Here is a 20690-nt window from a genome sequence, read left to right on the forward strand (position 1 = left end):
AGGATGCAATGAAACTTACTCCATTAAAAATCTGTTAAGTCCAGGGCAGCTAAGTGGCACAGTGGATAAAGTTTGAGTCCTGGAGTCAGGAAGACATAAATTCAAATCCAGCCTCAAATATTCGCTAGCTGTGTGACTGTGGGCAAGGCACTTAACCCTCTTTGCCTCAGTTTTCTCATCTGTAAAAATGAGCTGGAGAAGGAAATGGCAAACCACTCTGGTACCTCTGCCAATAAAACTCCAAGTGGGGTCATGAAAAGTTGGACACAACTGAAAAACAAAGAACAAGTAAGCCCAATAATAAGGCAATAGCTGAGCAAATTATTGTATGTTCAATGATAGAATACCATATTGCTATTAAAAATGTAGGGACTGTGCTCATTCAGAGAATCACAGAATGTTTGAGTTGGTAGAGTCCCTAGAGATTATCTAGTCCAACCCCCTTCATGTTGCAAGTGAAGAAACTAGAAACACATATTTTAAAAAATGGCAATCGAAGAGACGGCTAGGTGTCGCAGTGAGTAAAGTGCCAGCCCTGGAGTCAGGAGGACCTGAGTTCGGTTCCAGCCTCAGACACTTAACACCCACACAAAAAACTAGCCGTGTAACCTTGGGCAAGTTACTTAACCCCAACTGCCATCCAAAAGGCAAAAAAAAAAAAATGACAAATGAAAAAGAAATAGGACACAGAATGGCCCGCAGACAATAATAACTGCAATGTAAAAAAAATTTTTAAAAAGTAAAAATGTTACATTTCAATGTAGAAATGTAAAGAAAAAGACCAGAGAAGAATATAAACTGACATAATTAGAGTTTAATGTTCATTAGATTTATATTTTATTTAGGGATTTTTTATTTTTTTAAGATTCTCATGCTTAAAATCTTAAATTTGGTGTTTGTTTGGTTGTTTTTTTTTAAACCTACTTATTTCACATGGGTCAGGCCTTTAATGTTGAGTTTGAATAGATCTAGCAATGGCAGCACCAATTAACATATTTCAATTTCTGAGTATTAAAAAAACCTTAAATGACCATGTTGATGATACATAATTTAGTGGTCTGCTTTTGTTCCAAAGTCTATGGAATTTTTCTTCACAGGGCAGTAGCATGAAGAAAAGTATCATCAGACAGGAGAGATTCTCCTTAGTTGGTTAGAGAAGGAAACTTTGAGCATCAGAAAGGACCATCCCCCTCTACCTTCCCTAGAATCAGCGATAGATTACCACCTGGGCTGGAATCAGGAAGACCTTCCTGGGCCTTTGCACAGATTCACCCTCAAGTGTAACATCCTATTTAAAAAAAAACAAACTTTCATGACTCTCCATCTATTAAGTTTCACCTTCCAATTAATTTGCATTCATTTTGCACAGATTATTATACAGCTATTTATGTACATGCTATTCTCCTCATTAGAATATATGTTCTTAAGGTCAGCTCCTGCTTCATTTTTGTCTTTTCACCCCAGTGCCTAGCACATTGCTAGCACATAGTAGGTGCTTAATAAATATTTGCTGAATTGAATTTAATATAACATGACCTTGATGGCATAGAGGCTGCTAGTGGTACAGTGGATCAAGCACTAGGCCTGGAGTCAGGAAGCTGAGCTCAAATCCAACCACAGACACTTACTAGTTGTGTGACCTTGGGAAAGCCTCTGGTTAAGCTTGCCTCAGTTTAAAACTGAACCCAGTATGCTTGTTTGTTGGAGAATGTGGAAAATCCCCAGTGTTTCTAATTCTCTGACATGTTTATCAACTTATTGTACTTCTGTTCCAGAAAATTATAAACATGACAGTAAAGACGTCCTAGTTTCTGCATTCTAGGGTCAGAGTAATGCTTAGGTTTTCTCCATAAGGGCTTGGAGAGGTATACCTCTCAAGTATAGTCTCAAGGTACTAAAAGGGTAAATACCCACTTTATGTGAGAGTAACTCTATTGAAAGCCAAGATTTACTTATATCAAGATCCTATGGCTTCTGATTGCCAGGATCTCATGACCTCTGACAGGCAAACTCAATGGAATAGGGAATGGCTGAGAAGGTACTATCAAGGAGTTGGCTGTCATTGACCTTGTGACACAGAACCATCATCAATAAACCTTTCTATGATATCTGTGCTCAAGGCCTAAAGTAGTTTACAGAATGGCCCAAAACACAAGATTTTCCAGGGGAACACTGGATAAAACCACCAACAATAACTGTTCTCCCTAAAGTCACCTTTCTTCACCACAAAATGGCACTGAGTTCATGATTTCTCCCTCTTTTGAACACAAATAGTTGTATAACAACTCAAAAATGGACCAGCTAAACATAGGCCCAGAGATGCTGGTCCTCTCTGCATTTATCCATTGATTGTAGAGGGCACCAGAGTGGGAGACAGGTTACCACAGAACAAATCCCCTTAATAAAAGGATTTGTTCTATAAAACTTGGAGTTAGTCAAAAGGCCCCACCCAAGGACCTAGAAGGCCACCTGTGGCCTTGAGGCTGCAGGTATCCCACCCCTAGACTAGCATATTTCTCAGTTTTACTACAAGCAGCTGATAGTTTTACTATCTCCATAGTTCAGCTATACTGCTTTTCTTACTTTTGTAAGAACTTAGGCATTCCTGGAGACCCACAGAGTGATGGAAAACTGAAAATCTTCTCAGGGGAATTGAGGAGAAATACCTCACTTTATTTCACAGACAAGCCTCTTCAATTCTCTGGACCTCGGTTCTCTCATTTATAAAATAAAATTACCATAAAATCTCTAAGGATCATCTACTAAAACACAGAAAAGACTTGTACAGGAGAGGAGTCAAGATGGCAGAGTAGAAACAGAACTTCCTCGGGGCTCTGGCTTCTCTTCCCTCCAATTCATGTAAAAAATGACTCTAAACAAACTTTGGAGCTACAAAATCCACAAAATGACAGAGAGAAGCTGACCTCCTACTGAGGACACCTCAGAAGGCCAGCAGGAAGGGGCCAGCACAGCCTGTTGGGAGCAAGTAATTGAGTGGCAACATGAGCAAACAAGGGAAGCAAAGCAATCAGAGCAACCCAGCTTTACACTTTTGGGGACAAAAAGGATCAAAGCATGGAATAGGAAGAAGACAGCGAAATCAGAACCTCTGCACCAAAAGCTTCCAAGAAAAATATGAGCTGGTTACAGATCATAGAGGACCTTAAGAAGAATTTTGAAAACAAACTAAGAGAAGTGGAAGAAAAAGTGGGAAGAGAAATGAGAACCATGCAAGAAAATTATGAAATGAGAGTCAACATCCTGACTGAAGAAAATAACACCTTAAAAATAGACTAACTCAAATGGCAAAAGAGACTCAAAAAGTCAATGAGGAGAAGAATGCCTTAAAAAGCCAAATTTGCCAGATGGAAAAAGAATCCCAAAAGCTCACTGAAGAGAATCATTCTTTCAGAATTAGATTGGAACAAATGGAAGCTAGTGACTTTATGAAAAATTAAGATACTATTAAACAGATCCAAAGAAATGAAAAAAATAGAAGGCAATATGAAATATCTCATTGGGAAAACCACTGACCTGGAAAAAGATCCAGGAGAGAGAATTTAAAAATTATTGGACTACCTGAAAGCCATGATCAAAAAAAGAACCTAGAAATCATCCTTCAAGAAATTCTCAAGGAAAATTGCCCTGATATATGAGAACCAGAGGGCAAAATAGAGGTTGAAAGAATCCACTTATCACCTCCTGAAAAAGATCCCAAAAAGAAAACTCCAGGAATCTTATAGCCAGGTTCTAGAGTTCCCAGATCAAGAAGAAAATACTACAAGCAGCCAGGAAGAAACAATTTGAATACTGTGGAAACACAATCAGGATAACACAGGATATGGCAGCTTCTCCACTGAGGGACCAAAGGGCTTGGAATATGATATTCCAGAGGTCAAAGGAGCTGGGATTAAAACCAATAATCACCTACCCAGCAAAACTGAGTATCATGTTTCAGGGGAAAATATGGTCATTCAATGGAATGGAGGCCTTTCCAGCATTCTTGATGAAAAAACCAGAGTTGTATAGAAAATTTGACATTCAGCTACAAGAAGCAAGAGAAGCATGAGAAGGTAAACAGGGAAAAGAAATCATAAGAAACTTATCAAAGTTGAACTATTAACATTCCTACATGGAAAAAAATGATAATTGTAACTTATGAAACTTTTCTCAGTATGAGAATAGTTGAAGGGAATAGAAATCTATCTATCGATCTATCTATACACATATATATATGTCTATATAGGAGGGTATATGGGTGTATGAACACATAAGTAAGTATGTGTATATATGGATTCAGGTATACATAGATAGGGGGCACAGGACCAATTGAAAAGGAAGGGATGACACTTAAAAGGTGAAATTAAGAGATGAGAGAGGAATATAATGAGGGGAGATGGGGAGAGACAGCATGAAGTAAACTATATCATATAGAAGAGGCAAGGGAAAACAGTTACAATGGAGGGGATGAACAGGGAGGAAAAAGAGAATGAGTCAACCTTATTCTCATTGAATTTGGCTTAGGGAGGGAATGACATACACACTAAATAGGGTATCTCACCCTACAGGAGAGTAGGAGGGAAGGGGATGAGAGGGAAGATGATGGAAGGGAAGGCAGGCTGGGGGGCAGGGAAGTTGGAAGCACCCACTTTTGAAAAGGGACAGGATCAAAGTAGAGAACAGAACAAGTGAGAGGTGGTAAGATAGGAGGGAGGGAAATATAGTCAGTCTTTTACAATATATCCACTATGGAAATGTTTTGCATAGCTACACATGTACAACCTATATTGAATTGCTTATCTTCCTAGTAAGGGTGGGTGAAAAGGGAGGAAGGCAATGAATCTGGAATTCAAAGTTTTAAAATAAGATATTTAAATATATATGTGTGTATATATATATACTATTATTAATATTATTTTACATGTAACTGGGAAATGAAATATATAGGCACTAGGGCATAGAGATCCACCGTACCCTACTGGAAAATTGGAGGGAGCAAGGGGGAAGATATGGGAGAGAGCAGATTGGAGGAGGGGATATCCAGTGGGATTGCTATTTTGGGGTGGTGGGTAGGGGAAAAACGGGGAGAAAATTTGTAACTCAAAATCTTGCAGAAATGAATGATGTAAACTAGAAGTTAATAAAGCATTTGATAAAGAAATAAAAGACTTGTACCAATTTAATTATAAAGTGCCCCTTAAAGAAATAAAGAACACCTTAAAAGGCTGGAGGAATATTTAGTGTTCATAAATAGGCTGTGCCAACAAAATAAATACAACCAAAGTTAATTTATACTTTTACTGCTATGCCAATCAAATTATCAAAAGGATGCTTTCTAAAACTTAATAAAATAATAGCAGAATTCATTTGGAGAAACAAAATATCTACAATATTAAAGGAAGTTATGAAAAGAGGGACAAAGGGAGAATAAAACTTTCAGAATCTCACAATATATTATAAAGCAGCATTCATCAAAAGCATCCAGTACTGATTTAAAAACAAAGCAGTAAATCAGTGTAACAGTCTAAACAAAGGAAAATCAGAAAGAACAGTAAGCTAGTGTTCAACAAAGCACAAATTACTTAAGAAAGAACTCTGGGGGAATGGCTAAGTGGCACAGTGAATAGAGAACCCACCCTGGAGTCAGGAGGACTTGAGTTCAAATCCAGTCTCAGACACTTAACACAAAAGGCTAGCCTTGTGGCCTCGGACAAGTCACTTAACCCCAATTGTCCTGCCTTCCCTTCAAAAAGAAAAAAAAAAGAACTCTGTATGTGATCACTTAAAAAAAAACTAATGGGAAAACTGGAATGCAATCTAGCAGAAATTAGATTTAGACTAATATCTTGCAACATATTCTAGAATACATTCTAAATGGACTCATGACCTCAATATTAAAGATCCCATTATTTTTAAAAATTAGAAGAGAAGCCAATTATAGAACTCTCACAGTTATGGGTGGGAAACATATTCTTAAACCAAGCAGGGATAAAGGCAAGTACAAAAGATAATTTTCATTACATGAAACCAAAAGGCTTCTGCATAGACAAAATTAATACATATAAGGGAAGTGGTCAAAGAGGAGGAAAATCCTTATATCAAATTTTTCTAACAATGGTTTTGTATAAAAGATATGTAAACAATTCACATCCACATCCACGCGTGTGCATGTGTGTGGGGGAGAGGGGATGTATGTATAACCAATAGCCATTCATTCCCTCAATAGTTATGTGGTCAAAGAATATGAACAATCTGTTCTCAAAAGAAGAATTGACAAGTATTAATAAGCACATGGAAGAATGTTGTGTATCATGTAAGAGAAATGTAAATCAGAACAACTCTGAAGTTTCACTTCACACCCTTCAAATTGACAAAGATGATATAGATGGCAGTAGTCAAAATTTAAGGGGACGTGGAAGATAGATACACTAGTTCATTGTTGGTGGAGTTGTGAATTGGTGATCATTTTCAAAAGAATTTGGAATTGTGTAAATAATACGATTGAAATGTTCATACCTTTGATCCAGAGATTCCATTTTCTTTAACAGGTATTAATTTCCTCTTCTTTTCCCTGTAGAACAATAATAATAAAAAGAAAATCTTCACAAGAAATATGCATAGCAAAGCAAAACAAATTTCCACATTAACCATGTCCATAAATATATGTCTTATTCTGCATCTTGAGTCCATCACCTCTCAGTCAATAAGTGGGGAGCACCTTCATCTTCAGTCCTCCAGAAATGTAAGACATCATTTTGTTGCATTATTTTTCTGTCCTCAAGGAAGTCATTGATAAGAAGAACATCTCCATATACATCAAAATATTTTGATGCATTTTTTCTGATAGCTAAGAATCTGAAACTAAGTAGATGCTCATCAATTGGGGAATGGCTAAAAAAGTTGAGGTACCGAAATGTAATAGAATATTATTTATGTGTATAATGAATACAGAGAAGCGTGAAACGATTTATATGAATGGACGCAGAGTGAAGCAAGCAAAGCCAAGAAAACAATGTATACAATGACTACAATGTAAATGAAAAGAACAACCGCACACAATATCAAAAGCGGCAAAATTATAAATAAGCACGGCTCGAGAGATGAGATAGGAGAAAGTATTCCCAAACCATCCCTTTGTAGAGATTCACAACTGTAGCATTACACAGAGCACATTTTCAGATTTTTCAACAAATTGAACAATTGTGCTCATTTTTTCCTCTTCTTTTACTTTTCCTTCTTTTTTTTGGCATTAAAAAATACAATTTTTTATATGAGATGACTCTCTGGGAGAGGAGGGAGAGGGATCCTGAGGAAAACTATGGGAATTTAAAAACAAAAGACATCACTAAAAAACTTATCTTTTAAAAAAAGGAAGATTTAGACAAGATGTTTTCTAAGGGCTCTTCTAGACCTGACATTGCATGATTTGATGAGTCCACATGTCTAGAAAGTTTGCCTTTCTCACCCTCGGAAAATTGCCACGGAGCCTTTGAAGAGACAGGTGACAGATTCCCCAAGTAGAATGGCAAGAGGGCTAGATTTGGAGTAAAAGGAGCTGAGTTAAGGTTGATGTTCTGCTATGACTACCTATGTTAACTTGAGCAAGTGACTTGATTTCTCTGGATTCAGATTCTTCAACTGTAAATTAAGGTGGTCATACCAGCTGTAAGATGGTACTTTACACCTCTCAGTCTTACAATGTGATGATCCCTTGGAGATCTGCCCCACCCCATCCCCCTCCCAACCACCTTGATTTCCCTTGTCACCAAATCTGACTGTTTATAGTAAATCCCTAAGGAGCAAATAGAGGAGATAAACATCTATATATGGCCTACAGGCAAAGAGACTGAGACCCAGATGGGTGAAGTGACTTACCCTAAAATAATACTGGAGTGATTTGCCATTTCCTTCTCCAGCTCATTTTATAGATGAGGAATGGAGACAAACAGGGTTAAGAGACTTACCCAGGGTCACACAGCTAGTAAGTGTCTGAGGCTGGATTTGAACTCAGGAAGATGCATCCTCCTGACTTTAGGCATCTATTGCACCGTCTAGCTGCCCAAAACGTAGCTAATATATTAACTCCTAATTGGTTTCCCTCTTTCCAGTGTCTCCTTCTCCAATCCAGCCTCCACACAGCTGCCAAAATATTGTTCCTAAGGCTCTGGCTTGGTTCTGCCACTTCCCCATTCATGGTCCTCTCTTGCTTCCAGAATAAAATACCAACTCCACAGCCTGCTGTAGAAGGCCCTCCACAATATGGCTCCTAACTACCTTTCCAGCCTTTTTTCATGGTTGCTCTATATGGACCACAGTTTTCAGGCAAATTGAACTATCAGCCATCCTACTGATTTAACATGCCTCCCTCCACCTCTGCATTTGTAGAAACTGACATCTCTCTTCCTTTAAGACTCAGCGTAGGTTCGATCTCAGTGAAACTTTTCCAGATACTTTCTTCTCAAATTACCTTGTATTTGTATGCCTTCAAAGCAGGGACTTTTTGGGTTTTGTTTCAGTATCCCCAAGTGCCTTGCCTCAATGGATACTTAGAACTTTTTTATGGAATTGAAATAGTGGCCCAGACTGACCTGTGAAATATCTGGAGGGACCTTGAAGTTCAGAGTCTGCTTTTAGGACCTCTGGCCAAGAAGGACTCTGTTAAAAGAATCTCTCTTAAAATTCTTGCTCCACCTACAAAAACTAAGGCTATTTCCTATCCCAGGAAAGACTCCTTTTCTGATCTGGCTGCTTTCTAAAATCAGGAGTCGGAATAAAATAAATTGCTTTGATACAAAGCTAGAAAAAGAAAGGGAGAACACTAGTAGAACTGGTCTTGTCATCAGTGAACTGAAAGAAATTCAGAGTGCAGAGGGACAGAAAAATTTATGGTTTGAGAATTAGATGAGGCTGAATGAATAAACCATTTTCGCTTCAGCATTGTCCTCGAAGATACCTCATTTTGGTTTGGTCTTTCGATTTAATTTTTCTTTAACTAGCAGGTATTTATTTTATCTTCTTCCTCTTTTCCCTGGAGAATGATCATAACAAAAAGAAAACCCTCATAACAAATACCCATCCTCAAGCAAAGCAAATTCCCACATTAGCCAGGTCTGTAAATATAGGCTTCCTACATCTTGAGTCTATAACCTCTCAGTCAGGAGATGGAGAACATACTTCATCTTCAGTCCTCTGTCATTGTAAGATACATCACTTTGTTGCCAGACTTTCCAACCAAGGACATAAAATAATGTTCAAAGATGAATTTGTATTCTCTTTCTGCCCCATTCCCATTATAGGAATGGAGAAGATGGGTAGAGACATCAGGGAAATAGCATACGAATTAAATCATTTATATATACTTGTAGCATCTAGGTAGCACAGTGGATAGAGTGCTGGACCCAAAGTCAGGTAAGACCTGAGTTCGAATCTGACCTCAGACTTTTACTAGCTGTGTGACCTTGAGCAAATCACTTAACCTCTGTCTACCTTAGTTTCCTCAACTGTAAAATAGGGTCAATAATAGCACGTACCTCTCAGAGAACTAGAGATCAGCAACAGTAAAACTTTAAAAAGTTAAAAGATAACCCAAGATGAAGTGTTAGGAGATAGCCATGCTGAGTGAGCAGAAAATGGGTGACAATCCAGAAAAGGAGATTAAGAAGACGCACATAAGAGAAGAACTAAGAGAACACAGTGTCATGGAAGGCTAGGAAGGAGAGAGTCCTAGGAGGCCTGAGTGGTTCAACATTGTCAAAAGCTACAGAAAGGTCGAGAAAAAAGGACTGAAGAAAAGGTCACTGAATTTCGTGGTTAAGAAACTGGATAACTTTAGAGAGAGCAGTTTCAATCTAGTGACGGATTTGGAAGCCAGATCATATTGTTCTTATAATATAATAATGTCTCTCTATTTTTTTTTCTAAAATACTTTGCTTCTGAACACACTCTGTCCAATTTGGAATAACCTTTTTTAAGACAGTCTAAAAAGTCTTTTTACCTTTGACCTAGAGATCCAGCTGCTAGATTTGTTCCTCCAAGAGAAGAAAGACAGAATGAATGGCCACACATATAACAAGATATTCACAGGAACATATTTTTGTCGTTAGCAAAGAACTGGAAATGAAACAGATGCATGTCAGTTGGGGAATTCTGTTGTTTTGATGGACGCCCTCTCAGTTTCCAGTTCTTTGCTACTACAAAACGAGCTGCTGTAAATATTTTTGTACATATGGATCTTTTCCCTCTTTATATGACCTCTGTGGGACACTAGGTCTAGTGGTATTTATGGATCAGAGGAGATGCATAAATTGGTGATTTGGGGCATAGTCCCAAATTCCTTTCTAGAACAGGTAGACCAATTCAAAGCTACACCAATAGTACATTGCATGCCTGTTTTCCTGAAGTCCTTCCAAGAAAGTTTTCCTGTTTTGTCATCTTTGACAATCTGATGAGTGTAAGGTAGAACCTGAATTAATTTGCATTGCAGCTAAGTGGCACAGTGGATAGTAGCCCCATCCTTTCTCTGTCAATCCTTCCAAGATCTATGATTTCATTCATTGAACCACATCACAAACCCTCCATGTTCTAGTAAAGGGTTTCCTATCACCAAAAAAAAAAAAAAATTACCTGGTAGCCCGGTCTCTAGTAATGAGTCTCTTTAAACTTAACTAGGTTGGTCCTTGGATGTCTAGCCTCTACTCCTTCATAAGGCCAATACCCAAAACTTTTCTTGTTTGTCCAGATAGAGTTTATATTCTACTGATCTAGTTTTCAAAATCCCCAAGTGACTTCCAAGCCACAGAGTGGGACTTTAGAGAAGGGCCCTCAGATATCACAGTGATCATGCTAGCAAAATGAGGCACTCCCACCTTCCTCTGTGATTTATAATCTTGGAGATTTGCCTAGAACACTGAAAGGTTTGTTCTTCTAAAGCACTAAACTAGACCAAGTAACTAAGCGATAGGGGTTAAAAAAAAAAAAGGCATTACTGAAAACATCCCATAGATGTCCATCTTAGGGCTAAAAGAAGAGGATGGTGATGACCTTGAGATTGAAAAATATTAAATTCCACTGCAAGAACAACTCTAATAAACAGAGGCTTTCTTGTTCATTTTTTTCTCTATAAAATTATTCCAAGTGCAAATGGAGCTACAAAGAGTAGAAAGGAGGGGCAATCAAAGGATGGAGGAAAAAAGGATTTGATCACGGATACCACAGCTTCAGGTGGTGAGCCACATGATCCGATTGTCAGAGACGAGTAACCCTCAATCTAACAGCCTCCCTGCTGAGCTCTTCAAAACTTCTAAGCACTGTCTGAGCAAACCTTTGGCTCCTGCTTTCAATGATGTGTAGGTATAAGGTGAAATGAGTAGCACAGAGAAATAAGGAATGTTAGAGAAACACTGGGGAGTAGAAAAAACGAGCACTGGTCGAGGAGACGCAAAGCGTTCTAATCCTAGGTCTGCTATTCAATCCACTGTGACCTAAAGCAAATCAGTTTACCCAATTTGGCCTCAGTTTCCTCAACCGCAAAATAAAATAGCTTTACTAAACTTCTCTTATGCTCTTAAAATACTTTGTGAAATTTTTTAAAAGCGATAGGAAAGATGCTAGAAAGTATAGGACAATAACACTGAACACTGATGCCACAGGGCCTTCTGGCATTTTCTATCTCAACATAATTCCAAAGCTTACATTAATAATAAGAAAAGAGGGGACGGCTAGGTGGCTCAGTGAATAGAACACCAACCCTGGAGTTAGGAAGACCTGAGTTCAAATAAGGCCTCAGACACTTAACACAAAAACTAGACATGTGACCTTGGGCAAGTCACTTAACCCCAATTGCCCTATCTTCCCCTCTCAAAAAAAAAAAAGAAGAAAAGCGAGATAGAATGAGAAAAAGAAATAGAAAGATAGAAAAATAAAAATAGAAAGTTAATTAGATACTTACTATGTGCCAGGCACTGTGCTAAGTGCTGGCAATACAAATATAAGCAAGCAAAACATTCCCTACCCTCAAGAAGCTCATACTCCAATGGAGCAGGGCCGGGGGTCAGGGGGCAGTGGTACCTCACTAGATCCATGGTTAAGGAGGCCACTAAAAAAGTGGCATGGAGGCCAGGGTCCCAGCAAGATAAAGTAAAAGCTTACCTATCAGAACCTCAGGACTAGGAGTGGAGTCCAAGTCTCTTTCAGGAAGGAAATGGAAAGAAAATAAGACCATGGCAAGGAGATGACCAGTAAGTGACAAGATTTTTGCAAGAAATAGTATTGCAAAGGTTGTCAAGAATAGTAGAGAACACAGTTGTTCCATAAAAGAGAACTACAAAAAATGACTTGAACTTAAGAGAAATCATGGAGTTTGCAAAGGATAGAGATGGAAAGGTTCTTTGCTATACTTGGGTCAAGAGAGATAAATAGCGTATCCTGAATTTTCTCTTTAAAACCACACAAGGGGATGCTGTGCCAGATAAGGGCACCATAAATGATTGAGACACGTGCAGAATGAAGTGAGCAGAACCATAAAAACAGTTTATAAAAGAACAGCATCGTGGGGGGAAAAACAGTTTTGAAAATTGGATTCCTATCATTACAAATGATCAACCACGTCTCCAGAAGACTTGTAGGTTCCCCACCTCCTGATGGAGAGGTAATGAACTCAAGGTGCAGAAAGAAACACACTTTCAGAAATAGCCACTATGTGGATAGGTCTTGTTTAATTATAATTATTTGTTAAAGGAAGTTTTTTTTCTTTTTTTTTAATGTTGGGTAGATATAAGAGGGTGGCAGGAAGGAGACAGCAATAGCAATCGCTATAAAGGAAATTTAAGAGGAGGGCTGTTAAAACACTTTTAAATACACAGAAAAGAATTTAAGTTCAAAAGGAAACACATTCAGAACAGCTTTGAAAATTTAAATTCATCATATTATAATATATATTATAGAATATAAAATAAGCATATCATATATTGTATGATATATTATATATATATATATATATATATATATTAAAACAAGCTATATAGAATAGAAATTCATGATTTTATATTAAATCCTTTAGGGAAGGGATGACCCTTATCCCTTTTTGTATCCCCAATGCTTAAAAAGGCCAAGATTCCCACTGCATTCAGGGTCATCTCCAATCATCTTGATCTATATCTGGCCACTGGCCTCAGATAGTTCTGGAGGATAAAGTGAGGCTGGTGACTTTGTACAGTCCTACCTCACTTAAATCCAATTGACTTGCATGTCATAGCATCACCTCCCTCACATCACGGTTGTCTTCAAGAAGGAAAGACAAATCCCCAGTGGTTGGTACAGCACCCAGCACATTGTGGGTGTTTCATAAATGTTTACTGAGTGATTCCCATTACTCTTTGAATGAAGAAATGTACATTTGTGCATGTGTATTAATTTCAGAATTGAAAGAGTAATTTAATTTAAAAAGAAATCGCAGGAAATTTTTGCCCTAGGACCAGCAAAGAAAAAAAAAATATCTGGTCTTATTCTCTCAGAATCTTGGTTAGTGGGACTTCTCATCTCCCTAGAAGATTCTCGCCCCCAGAAGCAAGTCCTTTATGCACAGTTTATTTGTACATAGTTGCATGTGTTTTCTCCCCAGCAGATTGTGAGCATCTTCAGAGCTGAGCCTATCTATCTTTCTTTTTGTCCCCAGGGATTAGTATAGTACCTGCCCTAAAGGAGGTGCTTAATAAATGTTTACTGACTAACTTTTGAAAAGTTAGGGTGCTTCCAGCTAGTTAATGCCTTTATATTTAAGTTTTCCCTTTAGTCTCCTCATTCTTTTTTTTATTTTTATTTTTTGAGGGCAGAAGGCAGGGCAATTGGGGTTAAGTGACTTGCCCAAGGTCACACAGCTAGTAAGTGTTGTGTCTGAGGCTGGATTTGAACTCAGCTCCTTCTGACTCCAGGGCCAGGGCTCTATTCACTGCACCACCTAGCCACCCCTAGCCTCCTCATTCTGATCCCGGGACTTAACTTTCTCTGTCAGAGATCTCCCCCTAGCATATAATGAGTATTTCATAAATCTCCCAATTTGCAAACTTTTTAAAAGTTTTAATGATTTTTTATTTTGAATTTAATCATGAACAAACACAAGTATTTCAAGAATATTGAAGATATTTTCAAAGAAAAAAAGGAGAAAAGATTATATAATACATTGTGAAATTATGATAATGTACAATTTTTAAAAAGATATGTGTGTATAAAATTTAGAAAGGTAGTAACAAAATTCCCTTATTTACCCTTCTGCACTTCATTTTTATCTTCTGTATATTAAAAAAATTAGTGATGCCTTTGTTGTTCATTTTATTATTTTAGCATTCTCTTCAAATTTTGAGTTCCAGATTCTCATCATGATATCAATTATACATATGAAAAAACGCAAAGCATATTTTCATATTAGCCATATCACACTAAAAAAGAGAAGAAAGATAAAGTGAGAAAATTATATTTCAATTTATACTCCAAGTTTATCAGTTCTTTCTTTGGATGTGGATAGCATTTTGTTCATCATGAGTTCTTTGGAATTGTCTTGGATCATTGTCTTGATCAGAGTAGCCAAGTCTTTCACAGTTGATCATCATATAATATGGCTGTTATATATATATATATATATATATATATATGCATATATGTGTAATATGTGCTATATTCACAATGATCACCTGATTCTGCTCACTTTACTTTGCAGTTATTGATGCTCTTGTAATACATTTCCCTACCCACTTGTAGCAGCAAGCACCCCAGCGTCCCCAGGGTGGCTGCTCACACAGGTTCTTGGGATCTGCTTTCATAAAGGAAAGCAACTCAAAATGGGTTAACAAGCTTACTTTAATCAGTCAGACATATATCGTTTACCTTGTTCAGGGGAAAAAGGTCAGCACCCTGAATTTCAAAGTATACAGGCAGAATTATCAAGACAGAAACAGATCAAGTAGACAGCTTTCCAACTGTCCAACCATTACATCCATACCCAATCAACATCTGGGTTTCAACATCTGGGTTTTTCAAAGCCAGGGCCTCTCAACAACGGCTTCCCATAGTCTCATCTAATCAAATCACAGAACACTTCTCAAAGTGAGTCCCAAAGCAAAGTCTCACATCAGGAATTATATAGCCTTCTCCTGGCTCAGAGAATGTAACAACCTTCTGGACCCACTGGCCAATCAAAGTATCTACTGAAAAACAAGCCTCCCACCCCAGGCTCCAGGTGCACTTTAGCCTAGGGGCAGGGAAGATCTTTAAAATTTACATTCCCATTACACCACTAACCCACCTTCCCCTAACACTCCGGTAAAAGCCCTCCCTTATAACAGATTCATACATATTTATTATAAAATCAAACAAAACAAATGAATACATTGTCTGTTTGATAACGTGTGTGATTCTATACCTTTAGTCCCTCATTTCTATGCCAAAAGGTTGTTTCATTATCAGTCTTTTGAAGTCACACATGGTCATTCCTTTGGTCAGAGTGCTATAGATCAGTCATTTCAAACTCTTTGTGACCCCATTTGGAGTTTTCTTAGAAAAGATACTGGAGTGATTTGCCACTTCCTTTTCCAGCTCATTTTACAGATAAGAAAACTGAAGCATGTAAGATCACACTGCTAGTAAGTGTCTGAGGCTAGATTTGAATTCAGAGAGATGAGTTCTTCCTGACTTCAGGCCCAATACCCTATCCACTGTGCTACCTAACTGGTCAGAGCTCTAAAGTTTGTCAAAGTTGTTTCCACTCACATTTTTATTGTGGTTATCACATAGTAAGTTGTCCTGGTTCTTCTCATTTCAGTTTGTACAAGGTCATAGAAATCTTTACATATCTATCTAAATTCATCATATTCATAATTTTTATGGTGCAGGAATGTCATACATACATATACCATGATTTGTTTAAACATTCCCCAAATGATGATTATCTATTTTGTTTCCAAGCTACTGTAAATAATCTTGTATTCATTTATCCTTTCCCTCTATCCTTGACCTCCTTAGGGCATATTCCTTGTACTATCGTTACTGGATCAAAACGAGACACATACATATGTACACACACACATAGGTATATGCATATGTCCATATGTACACATATACATATTAGGATATAGCAATTAAGAGATTTGTTTTACTTGATTATGCATATTTGTTACAAAGAATCTAGGGGGTGGGAGTTCTATCTATTCCAATATTTGGGGGGGGGGTGAGAGGGAGAAAAAATAGATTCCTGTTAATTTTTATAAAACTAGACAGGTAGGGAATTCTATAGATGTGGGATATTGCATGTACTTTCATCTGGGGTCACTGTACTTTTACTTAATTTTACTTAATTATCTTTGTTAAAAAAAAAAAAAGACGCCTTGTAACAAAGGGGTACACAATGGGAATAATCTGTAAATGTTTGTAATGTAAAAACAAAGTCATCATCAACAAAACCTTTTTAAAATGCCTATAAAAGTGTTTCAACTCACAATAAGAGAAATGCAAATTAAACAACTTTGATATTCTCCTTCACACCCAAATTGGCCAACATAATAAAAGTCGAAGATTGTAATTATTGAAAGTGTTATTTACTGTTGGATCTGTGACTTGGTTCACCCATTCTGGAAAATAATTTGGAACCATACACAAAAAGTCACTAAAGTGTACATAACCAAGACTCATCTTTAAACTAGGCCATTGTTAGAATGTATGCCTCATTCAAATGGTGCCCCAGTTTCTAACCCCTAAGTATTTTCTGTTTTCCTAAGTAGATGAGAGAGCAAAGAGTCATGCAGAAAGACAAGCTATCTAGGGTGGACAAGGTCCTTGTCTATGCTGACAGCCATGCCACATTTCTCTGCTTTCATATGCATAGTCTGCTCAAGTCTGAAAAGGGCTTTGACACACCCATTACTCTGGTAACGAAGAGAGTTAAACAAAAGCAAGCTGCATTCCATCCTTAAGGTCCTCTCCCTCTCCATCCAGGGCATAGAAGAAATGTTTCATTATCGATTCCCCAGGCACATAATTGGTCTTTCTATCACTGTTTGGTTTTCTTTTTGTGTTATAGTTCTTATGGGAATGCTTAGTTAATTTTTCATCAGTTCCTACATGTCTTCCAATGTTTCTCTGAATTCCTAGTACTCATTATTTCTCTATAAATGTTATTATGTATTACATTTCTATGCCACAGTTTATTCAGTAATCTTCCAATCAAGAGGCATTCATTACATTTCCAGTTCTTTGCTACCAAAGGAAAAAAATGATGCTGTGAAAATTTTGGAAGATATATTGAATATTTCTTTGTATTTTTAACTTCATATGGAGAATTTCTAGAATGATATTCTTAAGAATAGTAGTTAGATGTGAGAGAAATGATTTCTCTCTTGTATTAATAACTAATTATTGAATCAGGACCAAGGTTTTTTTCCTTTTTTTTTTTTCTCATCTAGAAATCAACCAGTGTGGGAAATCTTTTTCAAAGATTTGCACAGGCTAAGATTGAAAGTAATTCCAAGTTTAAGCTAATGGGTGGGTTTTTGTTTATTGTGTTTGCTAAGACAGGTCTGGGAAAGTTACAAGAAATGGAAGCCCCTGAGCAAGATTTGGGTAGTCAGTGTAGAGTTCCTCAAAATGCTCATTGTAATGTAGCCCACCTCTCATTGTAATATTCATTCTCTCATTAATGGTTAACCAATTAGAGTTGATTGCCACCCTCAGGAACACCAGCTCCTCTAAGGGCATATAAACTGTAAGCCCACCACCTTGAAGGGTCTTTGGCATTCAAGAGTGCCACTGACTTTTATTAATAATATGCTAGCCATATTAATAAAATGGTTAAATTGCCCAGAAATTACATACCCCGAACTTTTTAAATGTCACAGATGAGATTCATGAAGGAATTGTGATCTGCATTGCCAGAGGGAAGATGTATCAAAAGGAAAGGAAGAACAATTGAATGGAAGCTCCTCGAGGTCAGGGACTCTGATGTATATCTCTGTGTCCTAGAGCCTTGCACATATAATAAAAATCTAAATGTTTGTCAAATTAAATGGAATAGGACAAACTTCATACTTCATAAGAAGGTAGTTCTTCTGGATGCCACTGAAGAAAAGAGGGTTGGCAGTGAGTCATATAGAATGGCATATCAGTGCAATAATGTCTTTGTGTTTCATCATGAAGATGGTGGGAGATGGCAACTGCTAGAAAACAAGCTTCAAATTCCACCTGAACATGTTGAAAACTTGATTAGAAGGTGTAATGCCATGCACAAGAAGCTTTCCAGAAGAATGCTATGTGAATAGCCTTTAAGATTCTGATTACGCAGTACAGTGAACACTCTGTTTATTCCATAACAAATCAAAGCAAAACTTTCACAGAGAATCAAGGTACAGCATTCACAATATTACAACTTATCACAGAAAATCACAATATAATATTCACAACATAGTCTCAAAGTAAAATAGTCACTCTTAAGTTAACTCAGTTAGTCACATATTCAGCAAAGTCTTCCACTCTTGGGGCAAAATCTTGATTAACTCAATCAGTCACTTGTTCACCAATCAATTACTAAGTATCATACACAAATCCCTCCACCCCTTAGGTCACTAGTAAACTATAATACCATAATTAGTACCCAAGGAGAGGTCTTTTCTTCATCTTGACTTGGGGCCTGTTCTCAGATTCCCTGGATCCCCTTCCATGGTCCCAGATTCTACCCGGATTCACCAGACTGTCACCTGGGTTCAATGGCAGACAGCTCCCAGTTCCTTGTCCAGCTCTCTGGGCAGGTCCTGCTCCACAGTGAAGTTCACAGGGTCTGGTCCATGTCAGATCCTTCACCATTTCCGCTCCAGGGAATTCAAGGCTCAACCAAGCTGCAAACAAAGTCTCAGCTTTAGTCATGCTTTAGTCACCTGGGCTCTGGGCTCTGGGCTCTGGGCTCCTGGGCTCCTGGAATCCTTTTCAGAAGAAGCTCCACCACCCCAAGTTCTCAGGAAATTCTGGCTCAGTTTTCCATTCTTCTGTAGCTGCTCTGCCACCAGATCCTAGTCCCAAGAAATTCTGACTGTGCCTCTCTGGGGCTTTTCCTTATATACACACAGCATTAGGTCCCTGTTTCAGCCAACCCCTTCCTATAGAAACAGGAGACAGGAGCTCATACCTTCTGTTCCCCCAACAGAGGCTTGATCAGCTACTAAGTGCTAAGTACCTGCTACTTTTACCAACCCAAAGGGATCTTCAAATTCAAAATTACATCACCATTACAGAAGGAGTGAAGAAGAAATTTTCAAAATAACAAAGGGCAACAAAAAAGGATGATAGTAAAGGAAAGAACAAAGGGGAAGTGTGACACATTAATACTTCGTTGTATTTGTAGTATACTTGACAACTTCACAAATTATTCCCACATGTATTATGTCATTTGATCTTCGCCACTACCTAGTGAGGTGGTTACCATCATTTGTTCTTCTGTTAATGCAGATGGACGCTCTCTCTGAAATATATAGTCATACAGAGCTAGTCACAGAGCCCTGGAGTAAATGATGTGCCCAAGGTCATGCAGCCAGTCTGGGTCAGAGGCAAGACTAGAACCCAGATCTTCTTGGCTCTAAGGCCACTTCTCTATCCACTACCCCATGTTGCCTTTCAGAAAGTCAGTGCTAAAACTTAGGTCATGAGATTATAGATTTAGTCCAGGAAGCAACTTTAGATATCATCTTGTCCAAATAAGGTCCAATGTGATGAAATAACTTACCCAAGTTAATACAAACCCTAGGATCCAAACCCAGGTCCTCTGACTCTAGATGCAGCAAACTTTTTACTGCCCCACACTACCTCTCCATATAAATTCAATTCAATTTAGTAAATATTTAAGTCTCCATATAAGACACTACCCATTGGAGAAACAATATGAAAAAATTTATCTCTTTTAGGATTTTACATTCTCCTGGGGAAGCAACATGTACACAGATAAGAGAATATAAAATATATGGAAAGAAAATAACAAATAAGTTCATATTTTCTCCTGCATTGTTGTAGTTACTTGTGTTTTGTTGTTGCTTTTGATGGGGTGATGGGACCTGGGCCCCTAAAAGAAAAAGGTCATGTCTTTGAAAGCAACCTGGTCCCTGAATTTTCCCACACATTTCAGTAGCTCAGCTCACTGGCAGTCTTGTCCAAGGCATCTGGCCCATCCCAAACCACCTAGATACTTAAAACTCCTTTCACCATCCTCTTGACTCATCCCAGACTACTGAATCAGATCATGAAGGGCTTTAAATACCAAACAACTTTTTCTATCTGATCCTAAAGGCAACAGGGAGCTATAACACCAATGCCATATTCACAGAGCCCATAGCAGCTATGAATATGCTGGTGTAGTTATGAATCACAAGATGTAACAGACTCTCCACATGGAAGACAGAACCAAAAACATTTATTCAAATACCAGAAAGCTGAATCCCAATACCAGAAAGTCAAATCCATCATAGCAATCAAGAAGTTGATACATATAACCAAAGCAGCAAACACCAACATTCCCAAGTCTTCCCTCTGTCAGGTCTTCCAAACAAAATAGGTTCCCTTAAGCAAAAATGCCCCTCTCTCACTCATACTAGCTGCTCTGCCTCCACAATGCTTGTTCCCAGCTGTTCTGGCTCTCTCTCTCTCCTGCTCCTTCTTGCTCGACCCTT

General features: G+C 38.0%; 1 long non-coding RNA gene across 1 annotated transcript in view; it reads right to left on the reverse strand.

Annotated features, from left to right (window-relative positions):
* Nucleotides 1–20690, reverse strand: part of LOC138172661 (uncharacterized) — a 173792-nt gene that overhangs the window by 42764 nt on the left and 110338 nt on the right. Inside the window, exons 3-4 of the long non-coding RNA XR_011171207.1 lie at nucleotides 18735–18872; nucleotides 6517–6571 (exon numbers count right to left, since the gene is read on the reverse strand). This is a non-coding gene — a long non-coding RNA (uncharacterized lncRNA). The remainder of the gene's footprint in view (nucleotides 1–6516; nucleotides 6572–18734; nucleotides 18873–20690) is intronic.

This window comes from Petaurus breviceps, unplaced genomic scaffold, assembly GCF_028583685.1.
Source record: "Petaurus breviceps papuanus isolate PSGF00001 unplaced genomic scaffold, PetGlider_PUasm1.0 128, whole genome shotgun sequence".
Taxonomy (NCBI): Eukaryota; Metazoa; Chordata; class Mammalia; order Diprotodontia; family Petauridae; genus Petaurus; species Petaurus breviceps.